Below are 10,446 nucleotides of genomic sequence, written 5' to 3' on the forward strand. Positions count from 1 at the left end.
GTCGGGGGACGACTGGCCACCTGGCCTGCGCCTGGGCGTCCTCCCGGCGTGGGGCCGGGGTCGAAAGGCCAGGGTCCCGGGAGGAGGGGGAAGCTGGTGGCCTTCTCCTGCAAGGCTCAGAAGTCGCAGTGTGCCTCCCGCAGCAGCCACGAGCCCCCCAGGGTCGCGTGGGGAGCGTAGACCTCAGGGCCCATCCAGGGGTCAGGGTCCCCCCACAGCGAGAGCAGCCTGCGGCTGGGGGACCTCACCAGGAGTCTGTGGCATGTCCCATCCACCAGCCGCTCGCTTCTCACCCAGCTGCCTGTCCTGCCGTCATCCCAGAGCGGCTGCGGTTCAAACCCGCCTCTGCCCGGCGGGGGCTGTAGGCCCAGTGTGAGGGAGGGCGCCTGCCGAAGCCCCTCTCATTCCAGTGGGCTTTGCACCAACTTGGCTTTGCCAGTGTAAACAGCAAGTCACTGGCAGACTGGCAGTCTTCCTGCTCAGCACCTGCCTAGGAACCAAGGAGAAGAGGGGTCGCCCCGAGTTCCCACTGGAGGCCGCCCCCGGGGCCGAGTGGAGAGACAGACCCTCGTCCTCACTGAGGGCCCCACCTGGCCCAGGTGCCCCCTGGGGAAGAGCCAGTCAGGCCTCCGGGCACCACTTCCTGCTCCTCGGCCGTGAGCAGCCAGCTTCCCACGCGCTGCCACAGGCACCAAGCTCTCTGCTGGCGGAGGGGTTGCCTGGCGGGGCGGGGAGCCCGGGCTGGATGGGCCCTCGGGGTGAGGGGCCCTGGGCTGGCTGTGGCGGCCATGGCTCTTCGTCTCATCTGTCCTTGGCAGGGGCGGCCTCTTTGCACATCCTGGGCCTGCAGGGGACAGATTTGGTTTCTAGGAGGGTTTCTCAGGGTGAAGAAGAGGGACCCCCCACGTAAGCCCGTGGATGCTTCTCCCAATCCTGCAGAGCCCAGAGGGATCTCGGAGGCTCTGTGGCCGGGGCAGGCCCTTTGACCTCAGGGCCGTTGCACCTGCTGTCCCCTCTGCTTGTCTGGCTTTCTCAGGGGCACACAGGACCTCCACCAGCTCGCAAGTCATTCGTATGGTTTTTCGTGTACCAGACGCCTGCATTTTTCACAGACCCCAAAGCCAGATTCCACGGGTCACTTTCGGCGAGTCCAGACTTCAGGTGATGTCCTTTTGCGAAAGAGCCGTCGCGTGAGCAAGGTGTGTGGGCCCTGAAGCTCTGGGAACGATCTGAGTGAGACGGGCCTGTGCTTCTGAGGCTCCGTGGCCCCGGCTCCGTCTCACTCTGCCCGGTTCCGCCCCTCAGAGCCGTTGTCCTCTCAGCAGGCACCTGCTGTGCGGGGGGCAGAAGGGGGATCGCGGGGCCCTGCCCGAAGCAGGCTCTGCCCTCTTTCGGGAAGTGAGGCCCCGGAGACCGAGCACTGGTGTGCTGTGGCTCAGCTGGCGGGACAAAGCTAAGCCCTGGTCCCCAGTCCGTGCCCTAGGTGGGGGCGCCTGTGTCTTCTCTGTGGTTTTAAACACTTCCGGGGGCCCCGTGTGGCTCAGCAGTAACGAACCTGACTAGTATCCATGAGGACATGGGTTTGATCCCTGGCCTCGCTCAGTGGGTTAAGGATCTGCCATTGCCATGAGCTGCGGTGTGAGTCGCAGACGCAGCTCGGATCCCGCATTGCTGTGGCTGTGGTGTGGGCAGCTGCAGCTCCAATTCCACCCCTAGCCTGGGAACTTCCATATGCTGCATGTGCGGCCCTAAAAAGACCAATAAATCAATCAAATAGCAAACCCTTCCCAGCTCAAGGCCCTGACCCTCCTGCCCGAGGGTTGGGGGAAGGGAACATCAGCGGGTCGATGGGTCGGGTTCATGGGGTGGGGGCGAACCTTGTCAGGTGAGTTGTCCCCCCCCACCATGCTCAGAGGTGGGGGAACTGAAACTCCGGGCCAGCCCTGACAGGAGCCTCAGCATCTCCTGCAGGGAGCCCAGTCCCTCCGTTTCCTGAGGGCTAACGTGGAACCCCCCTCCCCAGACAGCGGCTTGGGTGCTGAGGGGAGAAGTGCCGGCTGTTCCTTCGGCTCTTTGGGGGGAAGAGGTGCTTTGGGGCGGTGGGGGGAGCCCCCTTCTGCCACCTTCCAGGAGCCTCCTTCCAATGCCTGTGATTTCAGCGGGGACAGAAGAGGAATCTTTTTGATTAAAGGGGTCAGACGCATGTTGGCCGGGCCCTGGAGGCCCATCTCACTCTCTAGTCTCTGCCCAGTGCCCTGCTGGCACTGCTGTCACGTTCCATCTCCGGGGGTGCCCAGGAAGCAGTGGCCTCGGCCCGCCTGCGCTGGCCCTGGGCTAACACCGCTGGGGGCAGGGGGCGGGGGGGGGGTCTCAGCTGGGGGACGATGAAGAGAAAACACCGAATGCCCCTCAGCGGGCTGATTCAGAACATCCCCGGCGGCCGGCGCCTGGAGCCGAGGCAGGGCAGTAGCTCTGCAGGGCAAGGACGCGCCTGCTCCACGGTCACGGCCTGAGCAGCCCGCACCCCACATTTCTCCATTCACAAGTCCGAACACGATTTGTCCTCGTGTCAGCTCCGCTGTGCAGCCAGGCTGCTGGACACCAGATGTGCTGTTGCCTGCTGGGCCCGTCCACGGGGGGGTGGGGGCAGGGCTGTGGGAAGGGGGCTGCAAGGCCCCAGATCACCCTCAGGCCTGGTGCCACTCCTCACTTGGTGGTGGCTGGGTGGGCACAACTCCCATCTGTAAGTGGCAGAGGGTCCTGTCACAGGTGCACGTGGCTGCGGGGCCCAGGGTCAGGTGGGTGGCCCTCTCACCCTGGGGGTGTCAGGGGGGCTGCTTGGGGAAGCTGCCCGCTACTCAGACCCAGAGGGTAGAAGCCCGCTGAAGCTCTCAAAGGGGAAGGAAACAGATGTAAACACACCTGAGTGGCCGCAGGAGCTAGAACCCTGAAGCCAGGTGGGGACAGAGCAGAGAGGGCAGGGCCGCAAGTAGGCGAGTAGGCGACATCTGAGCTGAGACCCAAGAGCCGAGAAGGGGTGTGTCACGGAACCGCAGGTGCCTCGGTCCTGAGGCAGCGAGGAGGGAGGCGCAAGCCAGACTGGGACCAGGGAAGAGAACCTTGTGGGACTTGCTCCGAGTTGGCGGGGACCGGCTGGAGGCCTCGGAGTGGGAGCAGTGACATGACCCACACTGGGGATGAAAAGGCCAATCTGGCTGCTTCTGGAGAGTAGAGCCCAGGCCGGAGGCCAGGGGGCCGCAGGTGAGCGCAGGTGAGGCCGAGCCGACAGGTGCCCCTCGTGGTTGGGAGAACTGCTGCTGCTTGAGGTTCAGAGGGGAACTTGGACTGGGGTTCAGACGCTGTCAGACTCCGGGGCGGCCCCAGGGGCCCACGCAGCCCGGGGGACCTGGAGGACCTGGCACTGGAGGGTGGGCCGTCCAGGGTTTGCGGGTCAGGGAAATGGGGAGGGAGCGGCCTCTGCTGGCGGCTCACGGCTGAGACCCTTCTCCGGGTTGAGTCGCAGGATCAGTCCGAGCCCCACGACTTTTCAGCATGGGGGACAGAGGCCTCGCCCCAGTCTCAGTTGGGACAGGCCCTGAACGTCATCGGACACCAGAGCTCCCCGTGGGGCAGCGGCCTCTGTGCGGCTTCTCCCCTGCCCGCCCTGCCCCCCAGGGTGGTGGCAGGAACCCCTTCACGGGACTGAGTGTAACCTTTCTGGAAATGGGGTCCTTGCAGATGTAACTAGGTAAGATGAGGCCGCCTGGAGTTCCCGCTGTGGCTTAGCGATAGAATCCGTGAGGACGCGGGTTTGATCCCTGGCCTCGCTCAGGGGGTTAAGGATCTGGGGCTGCTGTGGCCGTGGCAGGCTGGCAGCTGCAGCCCGACTTGACATCTAGTCTGGGAACCAACATATGATGAGGCTGCCTGCAGGGCCGGACCCTTCACCCAACGACAGGGTCTTTGTGAGAGCCGCAGAGACAGACTCGGGCACAGGGAGGTCTGTCCTCCACGGAGCCTCCTGGAGGACCCACCCTGTGACACCCCCAGAGCCGGGAGAGAACTGGGTCTGTTCATCTGAGCCCAGGCCGTGGGCCCCAGGGACACCGCCGCCCCAGTCACCCCCGCCCCCGCCCACAGCAAAACTCGTCTCAGCGTCGGGGGCCAGGCTGACCCCAGAGCAAGGGCAGGCAGGTCCCCCTGGGCGGGGGGTGGGCAGAGAGACAGCCTCGGGGGAGTGAGGTGTCCTCCTGGGGTGACTGAGAGGAGAGGTGCTGCCCCTGAGCTCCAGCGGGCGACCTGGGCCAGGAGCACGGCGGCCACAGCAGGGCTGAAGAGGGGGGCCCCGTGCAGTCCCAGAAGCAGGCCCCCGACTCCAGGGCAGGCACCCCACAAAGAAGAGGCTCGAATGGGCTGGTGTCCTGGACCTTCAGGCTCTCGGGCTCTGTCCTGAGCCTCCTCCTCCTCTGCTTGGCCCAGAGGCCGACCGGCCAGCTGAGATGGGGCCGGACTGGATGGCGGCCATGGGGAACGGAGGCACGTGCCCACGTGGGTCTGTGCCCCTCACCCAGGCGTCCAAGGCTGCTGAGTGGCCATGGTGGCTAAGAGCTGGATTCTGGGTGACATCCGAGGCCTTTCCCCTGGGACCCCCACCCGCGTTCCAGCGAGGGAGATGGGCCTCCCACCCTCCACCGCCCTGGGGCTGCTTCGCAGAAGTCGCTCGAATTCAGGAGGCCGGTGGCTTTCCCAGGGTCACCCTGTCATCCAGGGGTCCCCAGGGTGACAGCAGCATCACCCCGCCCCCCACTCCCCTCGGCCTTCCCTGGGTGGGGGAGGAACAGCGAAGAGCCGGCTCAGAGGGGAGGCTTGGTGGGAACCAGCCCCCCTTGTGCAGAGACCACCCCTCTCAACTTCCTCCAGTTTCCCGCGAAAATGTCCCCAAGCACCCCTCGGGGCTGGCCTCTCTCTGCTTTGCCAAACGAGCCCGTTTCAGGCTGGTGGATCTGCTTTGTGTGGCTTGGGCTGGGGCACGTTTCTGTCCATCCTGGCCCCTCCCGGAGGCCACCTGACTGTCCCGATTTCAGGAGCACCCGAGGGAAGCTGGCCCAAGGTGGGTGCTGGAAGGGCCCAGGTGGACCAGCTCTTCCAACAGCTATGTCCAGGGCCGGCCTCCAGGGCTCCCAGGGGCGGGGATCTGAGGTCTGTGCTAAGGCCGGGGAGGTGCCCCCACCGCCGACCTCAGCCAGATGGTCCCTGCTCTCGCCTGCCGAGACCCTCCAGGCCACCAGCACGGGGAGCCAGGTGGGCGACCCGGTTCTCGTGCGGCATGTGGCCCTCCGGCCAGGCCACAGACACTGCAGGCAGCCTGAGCCCATGCGGGGAGGGGGCCCCACCCTGGGGTTGCACGTGGTCTCCTGTCCCCCAGCTCTGCAGGCCCTGGGACGTCCCTCCACACTGCGACACCACCCCCCGGATTTCACCACTCCGAGGCTTGGAAGCTGCTGGCCCAGCCCGGCCTGGAGCTCTCTCCTGATTCTACGGTGAGCTTCGCTAATAAACCGGTTAAGGTGTATGCTAATCGTGTTATTATCACATGTGTCGTCAAGGACCCGCTTCCCTTCTAATCTCAGGGCCCACCAGTCTCTCAGCCTCAAGGTGCCTCCCTGTGAGTCTCTGTGCCCCGCGTGTGTCCCGTGTATCTGTGCCCCGCGTGTGTCCCCGTGTATCAGTGTGCACCTAGATCGTGGGGTTTGTGTGCACGTGTCTGCGTGTGTGTTTGTTCCAACCGCACAGAACAGCACCTACCTTTTCAGAATCAGAAGGCAGCGTGGCAGCCTGAGGGTCCCCTCCGCGCTCGTGGGGGCAGGATTGCAGTGGTCACTGACCTGGGTCCACCGGGAACAAAGGCGGGAGGGACTGACGACAGTTTGGCTGTGACTTGAGTGGCTGCAGATGGGTCGGGAGGCCTCGTGCTGGGTCTCAGGTGGCAGGAAGCACAGGTCTGCTCAGCTGGGGGGCCTCTGAGAAGGGGGGTGTCACCGCCTTCTGCTTAAGAGGCGGAGGGCGGGGGTGGGTCCCGGGCGGCCCTGACGGAGGGGGTCTCTCTCGGGGTGCCTGCTCCCTGGGGAGGCTCATTCCTCCCCCACCCCCAGCAGGTGCCGTTCCGACAGCGCTGGCTTCCCCTGCACCTGAGGACAGCGAAGGTTTGGGGCCCCCGGGATGCGACCGGAGGGGGTGGCCTCGCCCCTGACTCTTAGATCTGCGGGGCAGGAGGACACAGCTGGGCAATGCTCGGAGCAGGGGCACGGGTGTCGTGTTCCTGCCGTAAAGAGTGTTTCTGGGACACTGGGCTCCAGGCGTGAGCTGACAGGTGGCCCAGAGACGGGGGGCTGGTGCCCGCAGGGCCGGGAGCTGTCGGGGGCCTCAGCCGGGCACCCTGACAGCGGCTCTTCGGGTCGGCCCTCGGGCATCAGCTGGTCTGTAAACACCAGCAAGCTCCGTGTGAGTAATTGATTAGTAACTGTCATGTAATTGCAGGGTAATCACATGGTTATTTTTGCCAATTAAAGTGTTACTATACGATTGAACAATTATGCGGGGTAATTATACACCGATTCACACAGTAACGACGGCAACAATAATCAGAGGATCCATAGGATGCGAAGTTACTGCGCAAACGTGGGCGCCTTGTTACCACGTCATTACATGTTCGTGGCCCAAGGGCCACGCCCCGTCCTGTGGCCCCAAGCAACAGTGCGGACCCCAGGGAGGCGCCCCCAGACCGCGCCTGCTGGACTCAGCCTCATGCGGCCAATTTTCCGGGAAAGCGCTTCCTTCCTAACCCCCTGGGCTTTGGGCCTTGCTGGCCGCCCTCCAGGACACAAAGGCAGGAACCAGCAAGAGGCCGGCCCTGCTCTTCACGTGGCGTCCCCAGGGCTGTGCCTCTCACAGTGGTGGCCTGATGGGGACCCAGCAGGGACCTGTCTGTGTGTGGTTGCCCTGGCTGGTGCCCGGAGAGGGGTGGGTTCACGCCAGGCCAGTGTCCCTGTGTGGACCCCTTCGCTGTCCACTCACTCACGTGCCTCGCATCCCAGGCGGGCAGGGCAGCAGTCAGATGGGGGCCCTGCTGCCCCCCGAATTGTTGAAGCCATCCGTGGTGGGGGGGGCCTTTGGGAGGTGATGAGGTGGTGAGGGAGAGACCCACGGAGGGATCGTCCACCCGTGAACCGAGTGGCGCGGTGACCTTGGCCCTCCAGCCTCCTGAGCTGTGACGCACAAACGCCTCATGTTGCCCCCTCTGCCCCCGCTTGCTGTTGTTACGCACGCAGCCCGGGCCGGCTGAGCCAAGCCCGGGAGCCGTGCCCGAAGCTGCGGTGAGGCGATGACCCCAGCGCCCTCAGCCCACGCACGGTTGACATTTGGGGCCCGCGGTTTTCCGAGATGGGGCGTCCACCCCCGAGATCCCAGCAGCGCTTTTAGTTAGAAACACTGCAGACCTGAGCCATGCCCCCAGGAGACCTCATCCGACCGAGAGCCTCTGGTCTGAGCAGGGGGCCCCTGCCCACCGCCTGCTTTTATTCGTACAGTTTCCCTGGCACACGGGCATCTACAGGGACACGTGCCATCACGGCGGAGGCCGAGCGGCCGGCAAAGCCAGGCTTTCCCACTCCCCCTTGACAGGAAAGGTTGCAGGCTCTCGTGGGCTGGAACCAACGGCTTTAGGGAACCGAGAGGTGGATTTTGAGTGACTCGGGAGTTTGACGAGCCTGTTAAGCTATTTCTAACATGCGCTGGACGCTCTACTCCCTTGAAGTTCAATGCCAAGAGCACAAGTGCGCGTCAACCCCCTGGGAGCCGAGGGCCGTCGGACCCCTTGGGGCCCGGAGGCCGGTGCTGCGTGCAGGGGGCTGGGCGTGCCTCACAAATGCCTGGAACTCCTGGTCTCTCTGGTCTGGGGACCCTGCGCAGTAGGTGCTCTGCGGCGACTGTCACTGACCAGCAGGCCCGAAGGCCTGGGCTAGGTGAGACTCCAGCTGTTTCCTCTGACCAGCCCGTCCTCATAGCTCCCAGGCCCTGCCCAGCCTCCATGGAAAGTTCCAGGCCAGCCCCCACGCTTGCTCCTCCCCTGATGCTACATATCTTTGTCCCTGTGCTGCCCAGGCCTGTTCTCTTTAAATTCATGTCCCCTCCCCACTGACCTCGGACGTGCGGACAGGCCCCCACCGGTAGACGGACCTCCCGTCACCCCCTGGGGGCCCTGAGACCTGGGCGTGAGGTGAATTTGATGTGAGCTCAGGAAAGCTGTGGCTGCGGGTCCTCATGGGAGGGCTTGGTGTCCTGCTGAAAGGAACACCCCCCACCCCTGGGGAGCCCGGCCCGGGGCCAGTGGGCTGAGCTGTGGACCTGCCCTTGTGCTGCTGGGGACACCCCAGCCAGCCTTCTCCCTCTGCACCTTGGCCACACCCCCCCCAAGAGACCCCAGGCAGGTGAGAGAGGACCCCTACTCAGCGTCCCCTCCTGTGTCCTCAGCCCTGAGACTCCTTGTTAATTAAACTCAGAGCGCAGGGTGGCGGCAGGGGTGGGGAGTGGGGGGCAGGGCTCGGGCCACACTCACCGCAGCAGCTCTAAGGCCTGTTTCCACTCGCCCCCTGTAATCTAGTCACAACGACAAGGGCACGAAGCAAAGGTCACTGCTGTTCTAAACCAGACTCACTGCTTCCTTTCTGTTGGGGACCCAGGCCGGCGGCAACTTGGCAGCGAGAGGAAGAGGTTAGGCGTGCGAGCCCAGGGGCGGGTGACGGAAGCCACGGGATTTGGGAGCCACACCCGCAGGTTGTCCATTGCGGCCTCGGGTACAAACTAGCCCACTTGGAGGCAGCGCAAAGCTCCCAGCGAGGCAGGTGGGGGCCTTTCCATGTGGTGGGCAGGGGGGAGCCTCTGGAATGGAAGCTGGAGGGGGAGGCGGCTGAGCCAGCTTCCGGCCCCCACCTCTCTCCGTGTCCCCCTCAGTGTGGAGCAGGGCACCCCTCTCCGTGCCCCCCTCAGTGTGGGGCAGGGTCGAGGAAAGCTGGGAGCTGTGCCCACACGGTTCCTGGCACATGGCGGACAGGCCCATCTGACTCGGAACCACAGGAGCCGGTGACCCGGGCCTGACGCGTGCCGGCCACTCACCCTCTGCCCACGCTGGGACTCCTTCCCTGCTGTGCTTTGTGTGGGAGTCACACGTTTGATGAGTCACAGTCACAAGAGTCCGGCCGGGGCTGCCCCCAGTCTGAGGGCTTCCTGGGGAAGCGGCTGCCAGCCTTCCCTCACAGGTATGCCCGGGGCGGGCACCACCCTCCCAGATGGGTCTGCTTCTGCCAGTTTGCCAGTGCTGAAGCCTGTGTCAGAGCTGAAGGTGGGGCCGAAAGGAGATGGGAAAATGGGGGCATGTGCACCCACCTCTTGCCAAAGCATGCAGGTGGGTGCACGTGTGGGGGGTGCCTTGTGTAGGGTCCATTGTGTGGGGTACATGCATGTGGGATACGTATGTGTGGGGTGCATCTGTAGGGTATGGGGTGTGTGTATGTGGGGGGGGTGCACACATGTAGGGTGCACAAGGAAGACAGAGACCCCCAGGCTCTCACGTTCAGGTTGGGTGGCTCTGGTTCCTACAGGGGTGCCATCCAGGTTATTCCAGGGTGAGGCTGGGCCCACCTTCCCATGTTCCCATGCTTCCTCTCGGCCTCTGGAGGGCTGGGGCACTGGTCTGGGGTCACACGGTCTGCGTGGCTGCCCCATGTGGGGTCCCGGGGCTGGGGCGTCAAAGCCAGCGCGGTTCGTGCAGGGGGTAGATGGTGGGCTGGGGGCTGGGGGAGGGGTGGGTTGGCTGCTAATGGATGAACATTTTACTCTGGGGATGTGCAAGTGGCCTGGTTGTGTAGCTTCGTGATGGTACCAAGTGCCACTGCTTCTACGCTTTAAAATGGTGCGTTTTATGTTACGTGAATTTTACCTCAATAAACGATTTTTCAGAATGGTTGATGTCTTTAATCTCAGGGTCACCCCCAAAGGAGACCATCGCGACCCCCTGGCCATCTCCCCCTGCCTGGCAGCCGTGGGCTCAGGTCCCCAGCCCAGGGCGCCAGCGCCATCTCTCCCGCCTTCTCTATTCCTCAGCTTCTTTCCCCTCTACTCTGTCTCCACTTTATGGTGACATGCCCACTCTGAATAGAGATTTTTTTCGGAGGGGGGACCCAGTAGCCCCCCCCCGGGGGGGGGAAACATTCCAGCAAGAGAAGGCGCCCTCTGCCCCAGAGACCCCCGCCCTTCTGCACCTGGGGTCCAGTCCCCCCGGTCCCCTTGGTGGCACAGCTGGTGCCGGTGCCCTGGCTGTGTCTGCCCACTGCAAATCCTGTTTGGTGTGTCCTCCTCACACCCCGAAGCCCGGGCACTGTTTATGTGGCA

The sequence above is a fragment of the Sus scrofa genome, chromosome 17, assembly GCF_000003025.6.
Source record: "Sus scrofa isolate TJ Tabasco breed Duroc chromosome 17, Sscrofa11.1, whole genome shotgun sequence".
Taxonomy (NCBI): Eukaryota; Metazoa; Chordata; class Mammalia; order Artiodactyla; family Suidae; genus Sus; species Sus scrofa.